General features: G+C 44.7%; 1 long non-coding RNA gene across 2 annotated transcripts in view; it reads right to left on the bottom strand.

Moving 5' to 3' along the window:
• Positions 1 to 21,998, bottom strand: part of LOC128328515 (uncharacterized) — a 62,683-nt gene extending 40,685 nt beyond the window's left edge. Inside the window, exons 1-2 of one of the 2 annotated variants that reach the window (XR_008309266.1) lie at positions 18,768 to 18,808; positions 14,485 to 14,606 (exon numbers count right to left, since the gene is read on the bottom strand). This is a non-coding gene — a long non-coding RNA (uncharacterized LOC128328515). Of the gene's footprint in view, positions 1 to 14,484; positions 14,607 to 18,767; positions 18,809 to 21,866 lie in introns of those variants that run through there. The other variant, XR_008309265.1, reaches the window with a different exon arrangement.
• Positions 21,999 to 24,271: the final 2,273 nt, after the last annotated feature.

Genomic DNA, 24,271 nt, shown 5'->3' with positions numbered 1-24,271 from the left:
AGGAAGAAGGGGCATGCCTTTATCTCCTGGTTGTGTGGCTTCCCAAGGCATCTGGTGGGCCAGCAGGGTGCTGGAGAAGATAGGCCTTGGGTCTGATCCGGCAAGGCTCTTCTTATGTTCTTGTGTTCTTATTGTATTAATATGCTGTAAAATTGTATTGAGCCTATTTTTTAATTAAAGGCAGCATACAAGTCTAATAAATAAAGTACACACACACTTTCTATAGAAATGAGTGTGCGCACACACACACACACACAGATGTTAGTATTTCTGTTTCTTAAATTAGAGATTTTAGTGTTATTCTTTTTCTTCTGAGATTCATTAGCTCAGTCCTGTCATTTTCAGTTGTCAAATGTGGCTGAAATTCATTATTTCCTTTCTGTTCATTCTGCCTATAATTTGGTTTCATCCTCTTATTTTGACCTGATTGGATTGCCATGCTACTTCAGTTGGTCTTCCCTATTCCCACCTTAAGTCTCTTGTTTCTATCTACATCTGCTGCTCAATTTATTATTTTTTGTATGCAAATATGATCATGTTTCCCCAGATTTGATTTCTGTTCATTGGCTACCTTCTGATTTTCTCATTCAATTTAAGATTTGTGTTACAGTATTTACCTTTATATATACTCATTCTCTAGTTTCTGTGTATCTTTCATCTCTGATTTCTCAGTTGTCTCTTCCCCAATCTTTGCTTTTTAAAATTATTTGTTGCATGCCAAACCCTATATTTCCCCCTCTTTTCCACATGTTCATGCTTTTTATTCTGTTGTTTCATCTCTTTATCAGTGGTACTCTCTACCAGTTGATGTATGTCCAGTTGATTAGCTTAGTCTTATTAAAAGATGCCTTAAGACTATTTTATTTTATTTATTTTTATTTCTACTTGTTTGGGCCATTTCCTACTCTAATTTTAATTTTTTTTAACACTTTGTTGATTGCCTACAGTACAGTGTAAAGCCATTGAGCAAGGCCTGTTCTTCTGTGTTTGTTGTACATTGCCTGGGTTGTATGTGCTTAAAATAACAACAACAACAATATGATCATGCACAGATTATTTTATTTTGACCTATGGTTTTTTTCGTTATCACCCATAATTTAGTGCAGAAGATTGTGCAACTGTGTAGCAATAAAATATAGAGAAAAATGATTATGTCATGATTTATATCCTTATTTATATTCTTGTTCTACTCCAATTCCATTTTTTAAAACTTGTTATTGCTTATGACATTGCCTAAATTGTGCTTTTAATTCCAATGGATTAATTTCAGTAATTTTCCTCATCACGTCAGCCAATGAAGTCCAAATTGGAGAAGAATTTGTGGGTCATGATGCTTGCTTCACATATGAGGCATTACACATGCTTATGAAACTTCATATGTGATATATGTGTGCTTCATATGTGATAATGCTCACATATGAAGCATCACAAGTGCCCAAGAGTCATATTTCTGAACGTGGAAATACAAGTCTTGATGATATCATGATACCTGAGACTATCCCTGCAGACACGTGTGACTTACATACTGAGCAGTCCACCATTATTTTATGCAAGATGTTCTACTTAAAAACACATTACCACTGTTTGTAAACACCCAGAATCTTCTCTGGCTCCTATGCATGGTGTCATCGCTGGAGTGATGATGTTCCCATTAGGAATCATGGGGCCATTTGTTGCTCTAGTAATGACACTGTGCTTAGGAGCATGGAGTGTAAGTTCTTAGGAGCATGTATGTATGTAAGTAAGTGATTGATTGATTGATTGATTAAGTGCCATCAAGTCAGTGTCGACTCTTAGCAACCATATAGATAGATTCTCTCCAGGATGACCTGTCTTCAACTTGGCCTTTAAGGTCTCAGTGGTGCATTCATTGTTGTAGTAATTGAGTCCATCCACCTTGCTGCTGGTCGTCCTCTTCTTCTCTTTCCTTCAACTTTCCCCAGCATTATAGACTTCTCAAGGGAGCTGGGTCTTCACATAATGTGTCCAAAGTATGATAGTTTGAGCCTAGTCATTTGTGCCTCGAGTAAAAATTCTGGATTGATTTGTTCTATGATCCATTTGTTTGCTTTCCTGGCTGTCCATGGTATCCTCAAAAGTCTTCTCCAGCACCAAAGTTCAAAAGCATCAATGCTTTTTCTGTCTTGCTTTTTCAAAGTCCAGCTTTCGCATCCATAGAGTTTCATGAGGAAAACCATTGTCCGAATGATTCTAATCTTTGTAGGTGTAGACATGTCACAGCATCTAAATATCCTTTCCAAGGCCTTCATTGCAATCCTACCAAGTGCTAGTCTGCTGTGTATTCTTGACTGCTGGATCCTTTGCTGTTGATGGTCGATCCTAAAAGGCAGAAGTTCCACTTCAATGTCTTCATTGTCAATTCTGAGGCTGGTTGCTGTACCTGTTGTCATTAGTTTAGTCTTCTTTACATTTAACTGTAGTCCCGTTTTTTCACTGTGCTCCTTGACTTTCATTACAAGAGCTTGCAGATCATTTGCATTCTCAGCTATCAGAGTGGTGTCATCAGCGAAGCGCAGGTAATTGATGTTTCTTCCTCCAACTTTAAAACCACGCTCATCTTCTTCCATTCCAGCTTCTCTCAGTATATGTTCAGCATATAAATTGAATAAAGAAGGAGAAAGTATACAACTTTGTCTTACTACTTTGCCGATCTGGAACCAGTCTGTTTCATCATGTTCTGACTGAACTGTGGCTTCCTGTCCTGTGTATAGGTTTCTCATGAGAACAATGAGATGTTCTGGGATGCCTTATTTTCCTAAGGATATTCCACAACTTGATATGGTTGACGCAATCAAAGGCTTTTCTGTAGTCAATAAAGCACATGTTGACTTCTTTCTGGTATTCTTTGGCTTTCTCAATTATCCAGTGTGTATCAGCAATGATGTCTTTTGTTCCTTGGCCTTTTCTGAAACCAGCTTGAACATCCAGCATTTCCCTTTCCACATAGGGTTGTAATCTGTGTTGGATGATCCTGAGCATTATTTTGCTAGCATGTGAAAGTAAGGATATTATGTGATGGTTTGCACAATCTGTTAAGTCTCCTTTCTTTGGTATCGGTATGTATACTGACCTCTTCCAGTCTGTTGGCCACTGTGTCGTTCTCCAAATTTGCTAGCATAGTTTGGTTAGAGCCTTGACTGATTCTTCTTCTGTTGCCTGTCGTATTTCTATAGCTATTCCATCAATTCCTGTAGCCTTCCGGCTTGGTAATGACCAGAGAGCTGATCTAACTTCATCAATAGATTGTGGCTAGGGATGCTGGGAGTTGTAGTTCAGCAACATCTGGAGGGCCGCAGTTTGGGGAAGCCTGTTCTAGAGTATCTTGGATGTTGACGTCCCTCCTGTACAGATTTTCAGTATACTCCTTCCATCTCTGTTTCATCTTCTCTGATTCAGTTGTTCTTTGGCATCCCTTAACATACCAATTCGAGGTTGGAACCTCCCTCTGAGTTCAGAGCTCTTTTGGAAAACTTGCCTTGTTTTTCCGTGTCTATTTCCCTTCTCAAGGTCTTTACAGATGCCATTCTAGTATTGCTCCTTGTCTCTTCTAACATCTTTCTGAAATTCCCTATTAAGTTCCTTCCTGAGGTCTTTATCTTTCTTGACTTTGGTTTCACTCCTCTTCTGGGAAATTTCCACCATCTGTTCTGACATCCATTTTGCTTTTTTCTGTTTCTTGGTCTTTGGCAGTCTCTTTTCACATTCATCCTTAACAACTTCTTTGATTTCATTCCACAGTTCTTCTGGTTCCCTATCAATGAGGTTCAGAACCTCAAAGTGGTTCCTGATGTTCTTCTTGAAAATGGTGGGCACATTCTCAAGATCATATTGTGGAAGCTGGATAGCTTTGTTTTTCTGCTTTAGCTTGACTTGGAACTTGCACAAGTTGGTGATTGGTTCCACAGTTGGCCCCCTGCCATGTCTTTGCTGTTATAACTCAGCTCTTCCACCTCATTGCGCCAATAATATAATCAATTTTATTTCTGTGTACTCCATCTGGTGATGTCCATGTGTATAGATGCTGCTTTGGTTGTTTGAAGAATGTGTTAGCAAAGAAGAGATCATTGGCTTGGCAGAAACTAAGAAGTCGTTCTCCTACATCGTTTCTGTTTCCTAGGCCATATAGGCCGACTGTGTTTTCCTCCATACATTTCCTCCATACATACTTATATGTATGTAAGTACATATAGCAATAACATGCGGTATGTAAGTCTGTAAATATATATATATATAGAGAGAGTATCTCACAACTAAATATACTGAGGTGAAAAGATCCGTCTAGGGGAGTATTGCCTGACTAGCAGCAGCTCTCCAGGACTTCAGACAGAAATCTTTTCCAGCTCTCCCAGAAGATTCAGGGAATTGAACCTGTGACCTTCTGCATGCAAGCCATGTGTACTGCCACTGAGCTACAGTATATGTCACCTCCCCAAGCTTTCCAGCTCTTGGTTACAATAACTAGCTCAGCAATTTTCAGTGCATGTTCACTCCACTGCTTCAGAATCCCCATCACATGGGCCAGAGCCCAGAGAAAATTGGTTGTCCTTTTCTCCTTTAATTGTAACATGCATTGTCTTTTTCTTTATGTTGCTTTTAGGGCATGCCACTTGCCACTCAGATTTGTTTTGTCTTCTTCTGCCTCATTGGTAATTTTGTTTGGTTGCTTTTTGGGGTTTTTTTTTTTTTTTTTGCTTTATCAGCTCCCTGATTTTCCCCTTTGCTTTAACACTCATTCTGATTAACATCAGAAATCCTTCTTTCAGAGTTCTGGTTGAATCCATCTGATCCTCTTTCACAACAATGATTTTGATGAGCACCTTAGTTTTAGGCCTTCTTCAGTGGGAATTTCTGTGATCAGCTTCATTGCCATGAATCTCTGATGTGTTTCCAGTGACAAATCTTGGAACACAATAATTGTGTGATCCATATATACGATTTCTCAAAGGTATCTGCTTTTTCTTAAGATATTTTCCTCCTCTTGGTAGCAGAGGCGCTCTTACCCCTGGACTTCCGGGCTGAAGTCCAGGGCTTCCACAGCCAGAGGTGCACCTAGGTAATTTAGGAGCCTGGACCTAAAGGCCTTTGGAGGCCCCCATCCCCTGCAAATTAAGCATCATCATGCTCTGCCGGGCGATCACACCACCTGGGAGAGACTAAAGAGGAATTGGGGGCACCCAGGGGCTGTGGAGGCCCTGGACTTCGGCCCCAAAGTCCAGGGGTAAGAGCGCCTGTGTCCACAGCCTTTGGGCCCCCCAAATCCTCTTTAGTCTGTCCCGGATGGTGTGGTTGCCTGGCTGAGCATGATGATGCTTAATTTGCGGGGCCGGGGGGGTGGGGCTCCAAAAGCCTTTCGATCCAGGCTCCAGAATTTCCTAGGTGCACCTCTGCTTGGTAATATAGGCACTTTACGGTTATGTTCTTTGATTTCCCTTTCGACAGGCCTCCTGATATTACTGCCCTGAGAGCACACATGGAAAAGAGGGTTCCACCCCTTTAAAGTCACCTTCAACAGCTCAATGATTTGATACATGACTTCATGGTAGGTCCTTTCAAGCCCCTTTAAATTCTCTAAATCTCAGGTTGCACCCTTGTCCATGGTTTTCAGCACTGTTATCTTTAAGTCTCAGTTGTGTGGAGTTCAGCTTCTTCAGTGTGCCCTCCATCTGAAGCTCAAGTCAGTACATGGTTTGCAGATGTTTCTACATCAAACACTATGACTGTCGGCTTGTCGATCACTTTCTTTATGGGGGAGATTGAAGGAGACATTTCTGATTTAATTTCCATCTTAAAATCTGTCATAAAAGTAAGAAAGAAGCACTAAAACTTTTCCTTTGTGAGAGGAGTGAAGTGTTCTTTTTCAGGGGCGAATTTTTGCTGCCATCTTGGTGGGTTAGACAGCATATTTCTTAGTTCCTGCTCAGATGCCACTTCTCTAGACCTATAATAACAGGGGAGTTCCTTCACTGATGGAAAAAGTAGTCTTGTAGTAGGTTCTCCAAGTACATGAAGATATGTATGAGGGCTAGAGCTTATTTAGAGAACCTTTTGATGTTGTGTCCATATGAAAGCTTGGGAACAGCCCACTGTCTTGGAATTCTCTAGTAGGGATGAACACGGAACCGGCTGGCTTGGTACGGTTCGAGTCCAGACCTGACTCAAACCTGACTGGGCCAGTTTGGTCTGGCACCCCCTCACCACCACCCCCGGTTCGGTTTGGTCCGGGGAGGGTCGCAGACCTTTATAATTTTTGTTTTTACTAAAAAAAACTTTTGTTGTTACTTACCTCCTCCGGGTAGGTTTTTGGAGGCGGGGGGGGGTGGTCCATGGAGGTTCTCCTTCCCCCTGCCAGCCTCAATGCAGCCCACACCAGCCCATTCGGCTGACTCTTCAGCCTGTTCAGGCCTTCCCCCTTGGCACGGTGGCCCTTTTGGAGGCTGCCAAACCTGCGCAATTGGCCTCTGAGAGGCCTGGGTCATGCCAGGCCTCTCAAATGCCAATTGCCCAGGTGTGGTGGCCTCCAAAATGGCCACCGTGCTGAGGGGGAAGACCCAAACAGGCCAAAGAGCCGGCCAAATGGGCTGGTTCAGGCTGCATTGAGGCTGGAGGGGTGAGGGGGAATATCTGAGGACACCCCCACACTACTTCCAACAACTCCCCCAGAGGGGGTAGGTTGTCTTAGTTTAAAAAAAAAAAAAAAGGTCCGCAAACCCCCGAACAGTCGGGGGGTGTTCAGTCTGGGGTCAGACTGAAAAGGGGGTGGTTCAGTTCGACCCTCGGACCATCAAACCAAACTGGCTCAACATCGAACCTTTTCAACGTCGAGCCGGTTTGCACATCCCTAGTCTCTGGTACCATTCCCTTGGGAAGCACCTTAAGGCCTGTCTCCCTCCATCAGCTTTAGGAAGCGATCCTTTGATTTTGCTTTTATCCAAGTTACTTTCAACTTTGCTGTGATTTCTAAGCAGTATTTATTGTCAATTACAGTACATTGCTCAAAGAAAGGGAGGTGAACAAAGCTTAGTTTGTTAAGTAACCCTCCCCTGTGACCTAGTTTCTTAGGTAGACAGTGGTGAATTGTTGACCAAGGCGCTTTCCAGACTAGCAAAATGCTTCCATTCGGGCAAGTAGCATTCGAGCCATAAACAGCATGGGGAGCAGTCTCGCAGCAACTAACAACCTGAAAAAACAGCAACTTTTTCACGCCGGATATGTGACATCCTTGCTCTATATTGCAGCGATTAAATTAACAACAAGGGATTGGAAATGTGAATGGCACCCTGCTGTTGGCTTAGCGACTGTGGTGTCACGACACAGTAAGTGTGGAAACGCACTTCTGAGATTCGTCTTGACCCCGGTGTAGGGTCTAGTCTGGAAAGCGCCCAGGATTACAGCACAGGATACCTTGTGGCACAGAGACAGTTCATAGTATGTTAACTTGCAGCCAAAAAAGTAGTTAACTTATTGATAATATGGGCTCCAGATTATGCCATTACCACTGCTTCTTTTGAATGTTTCAGGAATGGCCTCTTTTTCACATAACTGATGGCCATTTTGACATGGGAGAAGGTTGTTTTGCTTTCATTGCCCAAGGTGTCTTTCCCCCTGTGCCTGTTTTAACTGGTGTGTGCGGTCCAGTTAGCTTGTTGTCTCATAAGCTCTCCCTGGAGGCTGCTGCAGATTCCTGATTCCATATGCATAATTTGCAATGCACTTTAGGATAAAACTGGCTGTGCTTCTGGCAGCAGCCAACATCTTCAAGGCGGTATATCTTTGAGGGTACGGCTGCATATTCTCTACTTTGTAAAACTTCGTAGATATGATTTAAGATGCCTGCAGCTGCAGGCAAGATGCCAAAGTATAAAGTGTTTAAAATGTCCCTTGCTGCCTAGGCCCTTGGCAAGAGATCTACAGTTTAACATTTTAGAAGCCTGAATCCTTGCTATATGCACAAATGACAAATCCACTATTTACCTGTTATGGATGTATAAAGTGCCAATTTAAGGCTGTTTTGAGTATATTAGTTCTGTAGGTCCATATGTTTTCCAATTTAGTTAGCTAGTCTAAAATGTAAGCATAACCTTTAAAATGTAAACATAATTTTGGATTGTAGTTTTTAAATTGTAGACCCATAGTTTAATGATGCATTGCTTTATTTACAACTCTAATCGTGTGTGTGTGTGTGTGTGTGTGTGTGTGTGTGTGTGTGTGTGTGTGTAAATTGGTATCTTTGTAACTTGAAAGACTGTAAAGCTTGCCCGTGTTCTTGAGAATAAAAGATTGCTTCAGCAGTTTCCCAATTTGTCAGCTACCCATATCTTTCCCAAAAGGTGAGAGAGAGAGAGAGAAGAATAGTTATTTTGCCTTTGTATTGTCAGTTTTCCCCACATCTAAATCCAGGTTGTTTAAAAATATTATAGAGCCAACTCAATTTTGTAAATAACATTTTTTTTAAGAAGTCGTTAGTATATCTAATAGAAACCTAAAATACTTGCCTATAGAATAGGTTGCTTTTTTATAATAATTTGTGACATAAATGGTGTTTTGGTTCAGATTTTATGTTTTAAATCCTTGTTTATTTTCCATTTTTTTCCGTGGCACCACAAATCTGCTGTCAGCATATTTGTATTTCCCAAACTTGTGACAGACATCACCCCCCCAAAAAACCTTTAAATGGAAAAACAGTTGCATAACCTGAAAAGCTGCTTTGAAGGGAGCTGTTGAGTGGAGAATCAGGATGGGGGGGATGGAGCACTTAACCCTTTCTCTATCCCTTGCTACAAATATCAGCCCCCAGCAATGTTTCCATCTGTGGGATTTCAGATGTATATTTGCCTTGGTGGGTGGGGGGAGCTTCAATTGACCCCTCTCCCTCAGTTTCTCCACTCTCAGTTGTCCCCTTCTGAAACTGCTTTTCAAACCAAGGGGCTGTTAGGCTACCATTATACGTATCCCAGTTACTACATCTTTTAAGCCCTCCAACCTAGCCACAGAGTTCTTGACGGAAAAGTAAGACTCTAATTAGTAAACCCTTATTGGTAAACTTGAAGGCATGTTTTGATAAAAGTTGGATGATTTGAAAATAAATACAGCTCACCACTGTGAAACCAATGACCAGGTGAACTGCATGTCAGCTCAGTCTGCTGCCTAGGTGCTGAGTTCTCAAGGCCCCTGCTTCTTAGCTGCAAATTCCTCAGCTGGTTAGGTTTGCAAGACACATACTAGTCCTCCTTCCCCCACAGGTCACTCAGCCTGCTCTCCCCAGCCAGGCCTGCAACTTCACCTCTTGGCTTAGGACATAGGACATAGGAAGCTGCCATATACCGAGTCAGATCATTGGTCTATCTAGCTCAGTATTGTCTTCACAGACTGGCAGTGGCTTCTCCAAGGTTGCAGGCAGGAATCTCTCTCAGCCCTATCTTGGAGATGCCAGGGAGGAAACTTGGAGCCTAGATGCTCTTCCCAGAGCGGCTTCATTCCCTGAGGGAAATATCTTGTAGTGCTCACACATCAAGCTTGAGTTAGGGTAGCAAGCCTCTTTGTGTGCTAGCCTAGTGCAGGCATGTAGCGATGTGTGCATGATCTCCCACTCGCTTGCTGTTCTCTACAACTACAAACATTTATATACCACTTTTCAACAGGAGGTTTTCACTGTAGTTTTCAAAGAAAAATAAATAATATGCTCCCCTGTCCCCAAAGGGTTCACAACCAAAAAAGAAATGCAAGGTAACACCATCCTCAGCCACTGAAGGAATGCTGTGCTGGGGTTGGGTAGGGCCAGTTGCTCTCCCCATGATAAACAGAAGAGATACACCACCTTACAAGGTGCCTTTTTACTTAGCAGGGTTACTAATCCATGCACTCCCTATGGATATAAGAGGACTCTCTTCCTTGGAGGCCTTCAGAATGCCTTAAAGACCCATCTCTTCAGTCTGGCTTTTAATGATATGTTGTTTAAACCTAAATTTTCATGCTATTTAATCTGGTTTAAATGTTTCTTGATTTTAATTGTTTTATTCTGTGTTTTTATTTTAATGTAAACCACCTGAGCCACATCAGGAAGTACCACGCAGAGGCCAATTGTGCAGGCGTGTGGCCTCCAAAATGGCCACCGCGCCAAGGGGAGAAGACCAAAAACCGGCTGAAGAGTGGCTGGAAGGGGGCATATAGAAACCGGCAGGGGAAGGGGGAACCTCCGTGGACACCCCCCTTCGACACCTCCAGGAACTCCCGGAGGGGGATAAGGTAATTTTTAAAAAACAAAACAAAACAAAAAAAGGTCCGCAAAACCCCTCACCCCAACATTTGGGGGGTGTTTGGTCCAGGGTCAGACTGAACAGGGGGTGGTTCGGTTCGACCCTGAACCATCGAACCAAACCAGCTCAATGTAGAACTGGCTCGATGTTGAGCCAGTTTGCACATCCCTGACTAATTGTTACTGGGCCTGTGTGAAACTTTGGCCAAAGCTGAATACAGGGGCATGGCTAGAGGAGAGGGGGCCCATGTTCACCCCTCTGAGGGGCCCCTCGGAGTGAGGGAGGTAATGATGAAAACAGGGAGGAGTGGAGCTGGGGGGGCCTCAGGAGCTGGGGGCCCTGGGTTCTTTGAACCCATTGGCTCAGTTATAGCTACACCCCTGGCTGAATACTCTACATGGTCCCCCTTGCACCATGCAGAGACAACCCTTCTTAGCATGGAGTACTGCACTGTCCAGCACCAGGGGCTCCTTTAAGGGAAATGGAGCCCTCTCAAGACCCTGCACCATCTTGGAAGCCATGCACAGAGTGCTGGGAAGTATATCCCTTCCCAGCACTTTCTTCCTAGAGCACTTAAGAGAGGGCTCAGCCTCACTCTCTCTGACAGGGCCCTCCCAGCCCTGTGAAAAGCACAGTACTGTGTAAAGTCAGCACAGTGGGAAATGACTCTCACATTGAAGGTTTTCTGCCCAAGTGGTCCCTGCTTGAAAAATAGTGAAGATCATTGGTGAAGGGAGTTATCTGCCCCTGATTTAGATCACCGTTGCATTTCTCTATCAAATGCCTATGTCTTTTTCATAGAAGTTGGGTGATTGGTGAGGATAAAGCAATATATGGAATTAACTTTTTGGAGTATGTTTATGTGCTGACTAGCTCTGGCAAGATGAATTATTATGTGCTAATGCACTAGGAATAAGAAATATCCAGAGGATGGAGTGTTGCTGCTATTTCACGATTTTGTAGTATATATTCTTTATTCTTCTACAAACAAACAAACAAACTTTCAGTCATATGTGACCTGCCTGGGAGGTGTCAGAATCAGAATTACTTCTGCTTATTAAGTACACATAAGGCAGGACTTGAGCGTTTGATTATTGGAGTGAACAGAAGCAAAATCTTTGACCTCTTGACTATTTGCTTCTCCCAGTAGACATGAAAAGTGGAAAAGGCCCCTGACTAATAGGATGGACCTTGCACTTTTGTGTTTGAGAAGCCTAAAAAGGGCTTTGATTAATATATTTCCTTCCTCTCTTGCTTCCAGCTTTCCTCCTTAGACATTAACTTAACTGTCATAGGTTAAAACCTACTGGCTAAAGAAAGTTTCTTTTATTCTTGCCAGCCATGTTCATCTGTGGCCATGGAGTTTGTTTAAGAAATGGATTGGAATGCTCCATATCATGGCCGTAAAAGTGGAGCACAGTGCATCACATGATTCTTCTGCATTGATTGAAGAATGTTATGCATCAGCACCAGGACATAAGAACAGCATTGATCTAGTCCAGCATACTGTTTCACACAGTGGCCCACCACTGAGTGGTGGAATATGTATGTGCATGTGTGCGTGTCTAGCACAGGAATTCTGTACACCAGGCAGGAGAACCACATATACTCAATACTGAGTATAATGTAGTAAAGATTAAATGATGGTGTGGATTTTATAGTGCGAGGTCAGAATAAGGACGAGGAAGCCCATGCCAAGGCTGTTTTGGACAGCCTCTATAAAGTAAGAGTAATGTGTAGATCAGCCCTGAGAGTATCCTGGGTACTACATTATAGTAGGGTAGGGTAGGTGACTGGAATGCAAGTGGAGGAGAACTTGGCTCGAATGTGACAGGATACAGCTCAGAGCCCATTTGAAGATTCATGTGCATGCAGCAAAAAACCACAATTCTGGTTGGCGAGCATCGCTTCTGCAGGTTCGTGTTCAGCAGAATTGTCCCGGGTTGTGAGGAGTTTGATTCAGGCTCCTTCCAGTTTGAACCAGTCCCTGGAGACTATGTTCTGTAATACTTTTAATGGGTTCATTGTGGACAAAATCTCCTGTATCCGGTTTGACTTGGACTCCACTGTTTCTTCAGAGTCTGTTAAGGTAGTGGCCAGCAATCACTCTTGCGAGACTAAATTGGATCACTTTCAACCTGTGATACCTGAAGACGTGGACAAGCTGCTTGGGGCGGTGTGGCTTACCACTTGTTCTCTGGATCCTTGCCCAACTTGGCTGCTTCTATCTAGTAGGGAAATTGTTGGAGATGGCCTAGTTAATATCATTAACTCATCAGTGAGGGAGGGTAGGATGCCTCCTTGTTTGAAAGAGGCAATGAATAGACCACTTCCTAAGAAGCCTTCCCTCGATCCCTCAGTGATGGATAGTTATAGGCAGGTCTCCAATCTCCCTTGGTTGGGCAAGGTGAATGAGAGTGGTGGCTAACTAGCTCCAGGCGGTTTTGAGGAAACTGATTATCTAGACCCATTTCAAACTGGCTTTAGAGCAGACTGTAGGGTTGAGATGGCCTTGGTTGGCCTGATGGATGAATTTTATCAGGGAATTGACAGAGGGAGTGTGACTCTGTTGGTGCTTTTGGGTCTCTCTGCGGCATTCAATACCATTGACCATGGTCTCCTTCTGGATCACCTGGGGGAGTTGGGGATAGGAGGCACTGCTTTACAGTGGTTCCGCTCCTATCTCTCAGGCAGATTCCAGATGGTGGAGCTTGGTGACAGTTGCTCTTCGAAACGGGAGCTATTATATGGAGTCCCTCAGGGCTCCATTCTCTGTCTCCAGTGCTTTTTAACATCACATGAAACTGCTGGGTGAGGTCATCAGGAAATTTGGAGCAGGGTGTTATCAGTATGTTGATGACACCCAAATCTATTTCTCTTCCTCCTCCTCCTCCTCCTCCTCCTCCTCCTCCTCCTCCTCCTCCTCATCATCATCATCATCATCAGGCAATGGCATTCACTCCCTAAATGCCTGCGTACAGGCAGGAATGGGCTGGATGAGGGACAACTAATTGAAGTTGAATCCAAGCAAGATGGAGGTGCTCATTGTGGGAGATCAGAATTTGAGGGATGAGCTAGATCTTCCTGTGCTGGATGGGGTTACACTTTCCCAGAAGGAACAGGTACACAGCCTGGGAGTGCTCTTGGATCCAGCCCTCTCCCTGGTATCCTAAGTGAAGGCTATGGCCAGGATCGCTTTCCATCAACTTCGGTTGATACGACACCTGCGTCTATTCCTTGAAAAGAATGATCTCAAAACAGTGGTACATCAGCTGGTAACCTCTAGGTTGGACTATTGCGATGCACTCTATGTGGGGCTGCCTTTGTACACAGTTCAGAAACTTCAGTTAGTCCAAAATACAGCAGCCAGACTGGTCAATGGGGTAACCCAGAGAGACTATATTATGCCTGTTCTCAAGCAGTTGCATTGGCTGCCAGTATGTTTCTGGGCAAAAATACAAAATGCTGCTTATTACCTTTAAAGCCCTGAATGACTTATGTCCAGGTTATCTAAGTGAGCGCTTTCTTTTGTATGATCCCCATAGTACTCTGAGGTCTTCCTTAGAGGTCCGTCTCCAGTTACCACCAGCATGTCTTGTGGCAACTTGAGCCGGGCCTTCTCTGTAGCTGCTCCTGGTCTGTGGAATGCACTCCTGACAGATGTCCGTAGTTTGGACTCATTGTTGGCTTTCAAGAGAGCCCTAAAGACTTACTTGTTTGGCTTGGCCTTCCAAGGTTTTAAGATTATTTCTAAGTATTTTAATTGGTTTTAAATGATGATTCTGAATTGTTTTAAATTTGTTTTTACATTGTTTTAAGTAGCTTGTTTTAAATAGTGTTTGCCTTTGTTCTTTACTTGTTGCACACTGCCCAGAGCCTTTGGATGGTATAGAAATGTAATAAGTAAGTAAGTGAATAAATGATACGCGCCCCTGTGTACAGAATGTTGCCATGTTGCACTACATTATTAATGTTTCTAAAGGTAGGCACACTTTACTAGCATTACTATATTGTAGCTAAAACATCAAAACACCTGATGGCACTTTAAAAACTAACAAATATAGTATAAACCTTTTTGGACTAGAGCACACTTTATCAGGTCCCGATCTTGATCTGAACCTGTAAGGGTTGAGCCTCAGTACCTGTTTTCAATGCCTTAGCTCATGGAACATGCAGAATATACAGCACCTCTGACCATGTGCAGAGTTACCTTTTCTCTCCAACTGAATAACTACACCCTGCATGGATATATTTGGAATTAGAGACAGTGGATTCCAGGACATGACTTAGATGGATTTCGTTCACGCAAACCTGGATCCTTGCATTTCCCACCTGAAAATTAAACAGAGGGCCTTTTTAATGTTTCAGAATAGTTTTTTATTTTTGTTAATAAAAAGTGCTGATTATATACTCTACAAGGCACACATATACAAAACAGCTGGTGTGGGCTCAAGCAGAGGGGGGAAACAGGGGCGAAAGAAGTGAGATGGCCTATCAGTGCTTTTATCCGAACTATCCAGGTGAGCTGCATGCTGTGCTTGTCTATCGCAGACTAGAAAGCGATTTATGCACACTGTGCAATGCTTGATAAAAGCAGCACTGAATGTGCTTCTGAGTAATACATGCACGCCAGTCTCCATCGCCGCAACCTATCCCTCCTATGGATCTCCACTAATGCAGGAGAAGAAAATACAGCAGAAGGAGGAAGCAGATCGCCATCTTGGAAGCAGACGCCAAAGAAATGCGGCAACCCATTACAGAGCAAATTGGTTTCAAGCAGGATGCACGCAGGTGGCTTATATTCAGGCAAACTGCTTTCCCCTCTCGATCCTCTCCTGCATCATGCTTGACAAAGCTGTTTTCCTTACAGCCATTCAGTCATGACATTTCCACAGCCTCTTCTCTCCTTGTCAACATGACATTGGACAGGAAGCCTTTCACTGCATAGAGATGTGAGTGTGTGCTTCCGAGCAAGCAGGAGAGCAAGAAACATTACACATACATTGCCTTATATGAAAACGCTGGAAGCTGGGTGAAGCTCAGAGTCCACCAGTGTGGTGTAGTGGTTAGCACATTGGACTAGCATTAGGGAGATTTGGGTTCAAATCTTCCATCAGCCATGCAGCTCACTAGTAGGGGTGTGCGAGCTGGCTGTTTGTCTGGCTTGGGCTGGGCCAAAGCAGGTCCAGTCCAATTTGGCCATCAAGCCGGGCCAAGCTGGCTCACAGGCCAGCTTGGCTCAGGGGTAATACTTACAATACTCCACACATGGGGGTAATACTCCACGAATGTACAGAGGCCTGAACCAGGCTGCAGGTGGCCCGGCTTGTCATTTGGGAGGCCAGCAGAGGGAGGGGTTGGAGGGGAGGAGCTTCCAATGCCACCGCCACTGCCGCCTCTGCCATCGGGAAACTAATGGTAAAGATTCCCTTTTCGCTGTCCCCCCCCCATTAGGCTAGGGAATCTCCCTTTACTTGTAAAGGAGAATCCTATTACTCCAGAGCCAGCCTGCAAGCTGGTTCTTAGAACCGGGGGTGGTCCGGTTCGAACTTGGATCACCCAAACTAAGCCAGCTCGCACATCCCAATTAACTAGGGACCAGTCACTTCCTCTCACAGGGTCTTGAGAAGGCAGAGGGAAGGAAGGATGAGCCATGTATACCTCTTTAAGGAAAGGTAGGTGTGATGTCAGAGTCACCCCATGGAGACAATTTCACATCAAAAGGGCTAGGGTGGTTGGAAGGGAACATTGAGCCAAATAATCAGGACACAGAGAAATCTCCTTCCAACATCAATTTTTCCTTATTGCCAACAGTCACAGGGTGACTTCACTCCAGAGAGAGAGAGAGAGAGAGAGAGAGAGAGAGAGAGAGAGAGCACATCTATAGATTAGGTTGGCCCCTTAGGGGCCTGTAGAGAATCTGTAAATTGATTGATTTATTAAGTGCCATCAAGTCAGTGTTGACTCTTAGCAACCACATAGATAGATTCTCTCCAGGATGATCTGTCTTCAGCTTGGCCTTTTAGGTCTCTCAGTGGTGCATTTATTGCTGCCATAATCGAGTCCATCCATCTTGCTGCTGGTCATCCTCTTCTTCTCCTTCCTTCAACTTTTCCCAGCATTATGGACTTCTCAAGGGAGCTGGGTCTTCACATAATGTGCCCAAAGTATGATAGTTTAGGGAGGCCTTAACTTCAAGCCTAGAGTAGTCTCACTCACAGCAGTGGTCAGGATGGTGCCTCACATCTGTACATATCCCCAAACCCTCTTGTCTTTCTCCCTTTTTACTGTTTCAGCTTTCCTGTGGTCTACAGGGAATGTTGCCATCCAAGGAGTTTTCCTCCTTTCATGCCACGCCCGGTGGCGCTGCTGCTTGCTCCAACCTACCTCTGAAGTGCAAAGCATTGACCTCCCTCCTCCAGCTCTGGACACTGAGCTACCCCTCTTCCTACCCTAACTTCTCCTTTTGAGGGTGAGCCTGCCTCCTTATTGGCCACTCTGCCTGTTGGATCCCAATGAGCCAATCCCGGCTTCAGCGGTGCTGCTGTGGGGTTAATCATTCTGGGAACAACTGGGCCCACTGTTATGCCTCGACTAGGCATTAACAAGCTGTGAGCTCCAGGGATCTTTGCCAATTCCTGCTTCTCCCAGGGCAAACCACTACAAGTCACCCGCCCGCAGTGACATATCAATACATGAAATAAACAGAGGCCTAATGTGGAAAATAGTCTCGGGAGTCACAGCCTTGACTCATGATTCAACATTCTCCTGCTAACTGAGCAAAGAGAGACCTTTTTAAAGGTGATTGTTTATATCGATGCAAACTGTTTTGGGGACTTCTGTTGAAAAGCGGTATATAAATCTTCATCATATTCATATTCATTACATAGCCCCTGCCTCAGATCCATTTTTGAAGAAACGTTTTGCCACTGTGTTCAGCCCATCACTCCTTGTCCCAGGGGCAAAGGCCAAGTCAAAGCACCAAACTAGAATGTTGAAAATACAGGAATGTTTTTTACCAGGGGTTCAAACCTGTAGCCACCTAATGGCACAGCGGGGAAGTAGCTTGCCTAGGGAGCAAGAGGTTGCTGGTTCGAATCCCCACTAGTATGTTTCCCAGACTATGGGAAACACCTATATCAGGCAGCAGCAATATAGGAAGATGCTGAAAGGCATCATCTCATACTGTGTGGAAGATGGCAATGGTAAACCGCTCCTGTATTCAACCAAAGACAACCAAAGCGCTCCGTGGTCGCCAGGAGTCGACACCGACTCGACGGCACAGCTTTACCTTTTCCCCAACCTGTGGTAATTCCAGATGTTGCTGAACTACAACTCCCATAATTCCCAGCTACAATTTTTTGTGGCTGGGGCTGATGGGAGTTGTAGTTCAGCAACATCTGGAGAACCACAGGTTGGGAACCCCTGTTCTATACAGAATTTGGATGTGGAGCATAGCCATTTTGTAATTGCATTGCAACATAAGCCGTACTCCGTTTGGCTCACACTAAACCCCATCACTTGCCTCACTTCCACCAATTTTATAAGTTCACAGATTATGGTCAACACATGTACAATCTGTGTACAGTGTACACACATACATACCTGTATGCATGTACAGTTATTTACACATTATGTTCAACACTAGTACAGTAGTACACTTCCTGTCTGCACCCTGGATTTATGGGGAGTCTGTACCCAGGTTCATTTTTAGAATTAATGCACACACAGTCATTCACATAAAAACATGTACATGTGTGGGAAAGTAATGTCAGGGGGTGCTATAAGGAGCCTGGCAGTGACTTTCCAGGATTTCCAACAGGGGTCTTTCAGATTCCTAGCTGGAGTGATGCCAAGGTCTGAACCCAGGGCCTCCTGCATGCAAAGCATGTGTTCTAACACTGAGCTATGCCCCCTCCCAAATGCCTAAGGGTGGAAGATGCTAGCGACAAACAAGAGACCAGGCCCCAATCTGATACCGAAACTCTCCATAGTAATAGTAGATATATAACCTACAAAAATGGCAAAGAATTTTCAGTCTGTGCAGCTACTGGAGATTGAAGGAAATCAAAGAGAAAGCACACACCTACCCTTTCCCCATAACTGGAAGAACATTGTCGTGTGACTCACTCTGTAACATATGACACCTGAAGCATAACACAAAATGGCAGCAAGGATGACTTCACTTTGTTGAAAAGAGAACTTCAGCTGAGACAGAACGACGTCTCCTGTCAGTTAGCAGCTATTGCCATATGCCACAAGCGACATCCGTGGCTTCATATTCAGAATGAAGATGCTAAAGGAAGTCAATACATATTTCTGACATTTGACTGCACATTGTTTTGGCCCTGCAAAAGGCTAAGCAAGGAGAAAGCGACCGAGGCTGTCGCTCTAAGTACATCGGCATGGGAATGCATCTCATTGAAATCATGGGATAATGAAATCAAGTAAACATATTTCAGAATAAAGGAGGCGGGGCGAGCGTTAGATTACCCTGCAAGGGCTTCAGATTCCCACGCTGCTTCTGGACAACCTCTTCAGCTTCTCCTGTCTTGCCCACGTGCTGTTTGGAGAACATCAATATTGGGTGACATGATGCACAATGCCAACAGGGCCAGAAGACATTAGTGCTGCTGCTTCTCTGTACACAGAAGCAGTGGTGCCACTCTCCTGACTGGCGGCGGCACTAACGGCATCCCCACTGTTTCTCCCATTGTCGCAAATTTAAATGCAAACTGCACCAGACTCAGTGCCGTTTGTGGAGCCAGATGTTCATCAGCATGTACCCAGCATATGCCACGCAGACGGGGTCAGGGCTTCACCCACCTTCCAGAGCTTCTACTCTATTCTTCCATTCCACAAGCCCTTTGGGTATCCAACCAAAGTCTGCAAAGTCTGGCATGCCTGGTTCTCAGTTGGACATGTGTCACCAGAATACTGGAGCCTTTGCTTTTAGCTTATCTGCAGCTAACACAGAGCATATCAAAGCAACACAGAAATCAAGAAAACCATGCCCAGCATCATAAACATTGCAGGATGTTTAAACAGCAGCAACAAATCCACCAATATTAAAAATGTTATTTAAATTCCATGTTTTAGCCTGCTACTGAAATACATATTGGCTGCTGGTGGTGGGTGGGATCTTGTCTGGCCTCAATGGAGAGAGCTCCTCAGAGAACTGGTGTCACCACTGAAAAAGGCCCTGCTCCTAATGGATGTCCTTTGAACATCTGACAAGCCAGGCATTTGGTGTCTGATGATGACCACAGCATAGGGGGAAGTACATATAAGAGAAGAAATCCAATTGATTTCAGTGGTGCTTCCCATGCCCAGGTCCCAAATCATTTATGGCTTTATATGTAAGTACCAGCACCTTCCCTAGAGCATAATTCCTCTTCCTCTCTACCATTGGTTTGGGCATTGGAGGAGGTGGAGCCAGGGCAAGAAGTATACAGAAAGGGCTGAGAAGGCCTGGGCAAAAAACTGTGAGTTATAGAATGCAAACCCCTAGCCTAAGAAGCCTGAAGGACAGTGCATCTGTCTGATCCAGTGTCCATATGTGTCACAGGAAGAGGGCCTTATCCCAGTGCATACATGTAGTCTGTCACACAGACTCAGGGGCAGCTTCGGGGGGCTCTCAGCAAACTGCCCTCCATGGGCTGTTCATACCTGGGTGGACCCCAAGTGAGTTGCTCTGCCACCACCACCCAAAGGTTATGGGCACAGAGATGATTGCAGGGTTCAGCAGTGGGCTCTTTTGAGGGCTGTGGGCTTTCAGTAGCTGCTCTCCAATGCCAGCCCTACACTGATTTTACCAGCACCTTCCCTGCCACCCACTTTTTGGTACACAACTGGGATGCCACAGATATTGGTACTGAAACCCATTGCCTCCCTATATATGCACATACTAAGCTGCCTTTTACTGAATCAGACCACTGGTTAATCTAGGTCAATGCTGACTGGCAGAGGCTCTCCAGGGTTTCTGACAAGGGTATTTCACAGTTCTGCCTGGAAATGCTGGAGACTGAAGTTGGAGCCTGCTGCATGAAAAGCAGGTGCTGTACCCCTGGGCTACTTGCTGAAGTGATCTTCCTGCTTCTCTCCTACCCACAGTGGCTACCCGAATAAGGCTGTTCTGCATCACCCAGTGTTATCTAAGGAGCAGAATCTGTCCGGTTACCCTGCAGCCTTCCCTGTAATTGATCCCATTCCTATCATGAGGTCAATATTTGTCCTCACGTTCTGTTCTTTGTTTCCACATAATGTTGACATCAAACAGTTGTCCTGTTCTGCAGTGGCAAAGGCTGCATTTGAGTGACACAGAATCTCAACCTGAACAATTGTAGGATTGATGTAAAGCTATGTTAGGAGCATAGGGAACTGCCATATTCTGAGTCAGACCATTGGTCCATCAAGCTCAATATTGTCTACACAGACTGGCAGCGACTTCTCCAAGGTTACAGGCAGGAGATATAGATATAGGAAGGAAATCCAGATATAGCTCTTTGGAAAGCCCCCCCCCCCCGCCATTGGCTAGAAGGAAAACACAGAGGCATGCCATGTGAGTTTGCATCAAAACAAAACCCAAGAGGAGAGGAGAGGGGCTGCTTCCCTGAATGCCGCGAGTGTGATTTGTAGGAGTATGCATGGAACCGGTCCCGGGCCATGTAAGAGGCCTCCAGACCGGTTCAGAATTTGGCCGGTCTGGCGGTCCGTCGGTGTGTGTGTGTATGGCTTTAAGGGCAGGGGGGTAGTACTTACCCCTCCCGCCGCTTTCCCCCCTCCGGCGCTCGACTTATTAGCAAAGTTTTTGGTGCGGCAGAGTTCCTCCCTGCTGCCCCTGCCCCCATCGTTGTCTTGAAGAAAGAGAAGTTGGCACCATGCATGTACTCATCACGCCCCGCGCACCACATGTCACACGCAATGTGTGACGTATGCAGCACATGCTGCGACGGGCACATGCGTAGTGCCAACTTCTTCTTCTTCAAGACAACGATGGGGGCAGGGGTGGCAGGGAGGAACTCTGCCGCCCCAAAAACTTTGCTAATAAGTTGAGCGCCGGAGGGGGGAAGCGGCGGGAGAGGTAAGTACTACCCCCCGCCCTTAAAGCCACACTCCCCCCAGTGCCGGACCGCGCCTCCGTGGTTCCGTGCACACCCCTAGTGATTCGAAGTAGCTTCGCTCAACATTTATCCTGCAGCATGAAGCCATGTGTGAATAACTCTCAGAAGTAGGGATGTGCGAATCGATTCAGGTACAAAACAATTTGTACCCAAATCTACCTGCTTTGAGCCAGTATGGTGTAGTGGTTAGAGTGCTGGACTAGGACTGGGGACACCCAAGTTCAAATCCCCATTTAGCCATGAGACTTGCTGGGGGTCTCTGGGCCAGTCACTTCTCTCTCAGCCTAACCTTCTTCACAGAGTTGTTGTGAGGAGAAACTTAAGTATGTAGTACACCACTCTGGGCTCCTTGGAGGAAGAGCGGGATATTAAAAAAAATGTAAAATAAAAATAAACAAGCTAACAAACAAATTGCCCCTGTGCTAGCTGGCCAGATTCAGGTTCAAAACAAATTGCCCAAATTTTGTACCTGAAAAAATTGTAGATTCAGACCTCCATTTTTTGGTGATCTCTCTTGCTGTCTCCATTTTGTGTCAGGAATTTTTTAAAAAAAATCTCGCCCTCCCAAGCTTTAGATTGGTGACTTACAGTGTGCAGCCATTAGCTGGCAATTCCCCCCTGGTTCCAGATTGGCTCATTTCCATTCAAATCTTGTGTTGCCAGGGGTGACTGACACCGCATTGGCTAGGGGAAGGGTCAAAGAAGGGACGGGGGGGCAGTTCGAAGGAGGGATTTTCAAATGTACTTAAGGAGGCAGGCAGCCACCGTTCTGCCTTTCTGCCTTATTGGGGGGGGGGGGAGGAGTTTTATCTTGCTTGTCTGCTGCCTGGAGTGGATTCTCTGCTTTTTGTTCCTGCTTTCCTGATTGAGGAAAAAAGAAGAGAATTTTTTCACCCCCCTTCTTGCTGCTTAGAGAATCACTGCCCACACCTAGTCTGTGTGAATCAACATTTGTACAAAACAATTTGAACCCGAATCTATCTATTTCGGGAGATTTGTGGACAAAACTAATTGCCCCTGTGCTAGTTGGCCAGATTTGGACCAAAACAAATTGGGTGTGATTCAATTTGGGTACAAATCGAATTTTTAAAAAATGATTTGTGCATATCCCTACCCAAGAGCTTTCTATATGACTTCCCTGTCAGATCCCAGAAGAAAAGACAGCAGCAGTCTGTGGGAATATCTGGATTATTGCTTCATCTTATATTTATTTGCAAGCTCTGTTTATCACATCTACTGCCATCCGGAAAACTGCTTAATCTGGATCCTGCCTATAATGTTTGCACAGGGCTCTTGTGCCAGTCACATTTCTAGCACCACCACCACCACCTCATGGATATAGCTTCTCCCTCCCTTCCTGAATTTCTCCTGACTATAGCTCCATCCCACTGTTACCGATGCATAAAATTCCTTCCTTTTTGTGTCCATAATCACACTCCCACCATATGTCACAGCTCCTTTTAGATACGTTATTTACTGGTCTTAGATTAAAAACACACGCACATAGAAGTACATATGGACTTTCCTGTTTGTGAACATTACCAGAATTAGGGTATTGTTCTCTATACGAGCCAAAGGTATCCTTGTGGGGCTATTACGCAGACATTGCAGACTGCAAGGATTTTTGATGCATTAAGTAATAAAAGTGCTGAACGTGAAGCCGATATAGAAATTTGCCCCTGTGTACTCCCCCTGTAATAACCTTGGTGTTTTCCTTCATTCTCCCTTTTCACCCTCTACATAGCAACACAAATTCTTCCCCAAGAAAAGTGGCAAGATATTTGCTGTTTTCGCAGAAGATATAGCATTATGATTGGAACTGGTGATTAACCTCCATCTAGTGCTTTCGATAGTGAAACAGTGCATGAAATAATGTTTTTGTACATAACCTCCAATGTACCTGTCTCCAGGGCTGGCTGAAGGTACTACTGCGGCTGAACTTGCTGGCCTAGCAGTGTATGCTCCACACAGCCTAAGAAAAGGCTAGAAAGATCAGATCCGATTTTGATTTTCCCTTAAACCAGCCTTCTTCCCCTGACTTCGAGTGAAATGAGAAGCAATGACCTAGAGGAAAATAGCTGTGTTCTATTCCCAAGCCCCTGAGCCATCCGATCCCAGCACATCATTGGGAAGAGTGGGGGGGACAACTAAAAGCAGAATTACATTATTGCACAGCAGTTAACATAGACATAGACACACACACGCATGCACACACAGAGTGACGTAACCATTCTGCTTTAGGTATGCACATGCACACACACACACCACACACAGTGGGTACAGTACTTCTCCAGGCATGCTCCAGAACAATCTCTTCTTGTCTGAAGCAGCGAGCAGAGCTGACTGCACACATCTCGCAGCTCTGCTACAGATGCATGCATCTCACAGGCACACGTTGCTTGAAACAGATGCAGCTCCACAGAAACACGCATACCCATGTTAACTTGGCAAAGAGGCACCTTTTGACATGGTGATTCTCTTTATTTAGTAGGGGTAGACTAACTGGCCCTATCCTAACAGAATTTGTTATGATATTTGATATTGACATTTGTTCATTTTACTGTTTCCAATACAGCACCCCTGCCCAGAAGAGAGGTGGTATATGCATTTTGTCAATGAATAATATTTTACTTATTTGATGATATCAATACACAGGTCCCCAGGCTACAGTCTAGCCTGTGCTCCTCTAGGTTTTCACTAGTTTGCTTTTCTCTGTCCAGCAGTGTGCACGGTTTCTTTTTTGTTTTTTGCCTATCCACCCCCAGCACGGTACCTCCAGTGACTGTTACTGGTGTCTGTCTTATGTTTCTTTTAGATTGTGAGCCCTTTGGGGACAGGGAGCCATCTTATTTATTTGTTATTTCTCTGTGTAGA

Source organism: Hemicordylus capensis, chromosome 5 (assembly GCF_027244095.1).
Source record: "Hemicordylus capensis ecotype Gifberg chromosome 5, rHemCap1.1.pri, whole genome shotgun sequence".
Taxonomy (NCBI): domain Eukaryota; kingdom Metazoa; phylum Chordata; class Lepidosauria; order Squamata; family Cordylidae; genus Hemicordylus; species Hemicordylus capensis.
Note: the sequence above shows the minus strand (reverse complement) of the source record. Positions and strands in the feature narration are given on the sequence as shown.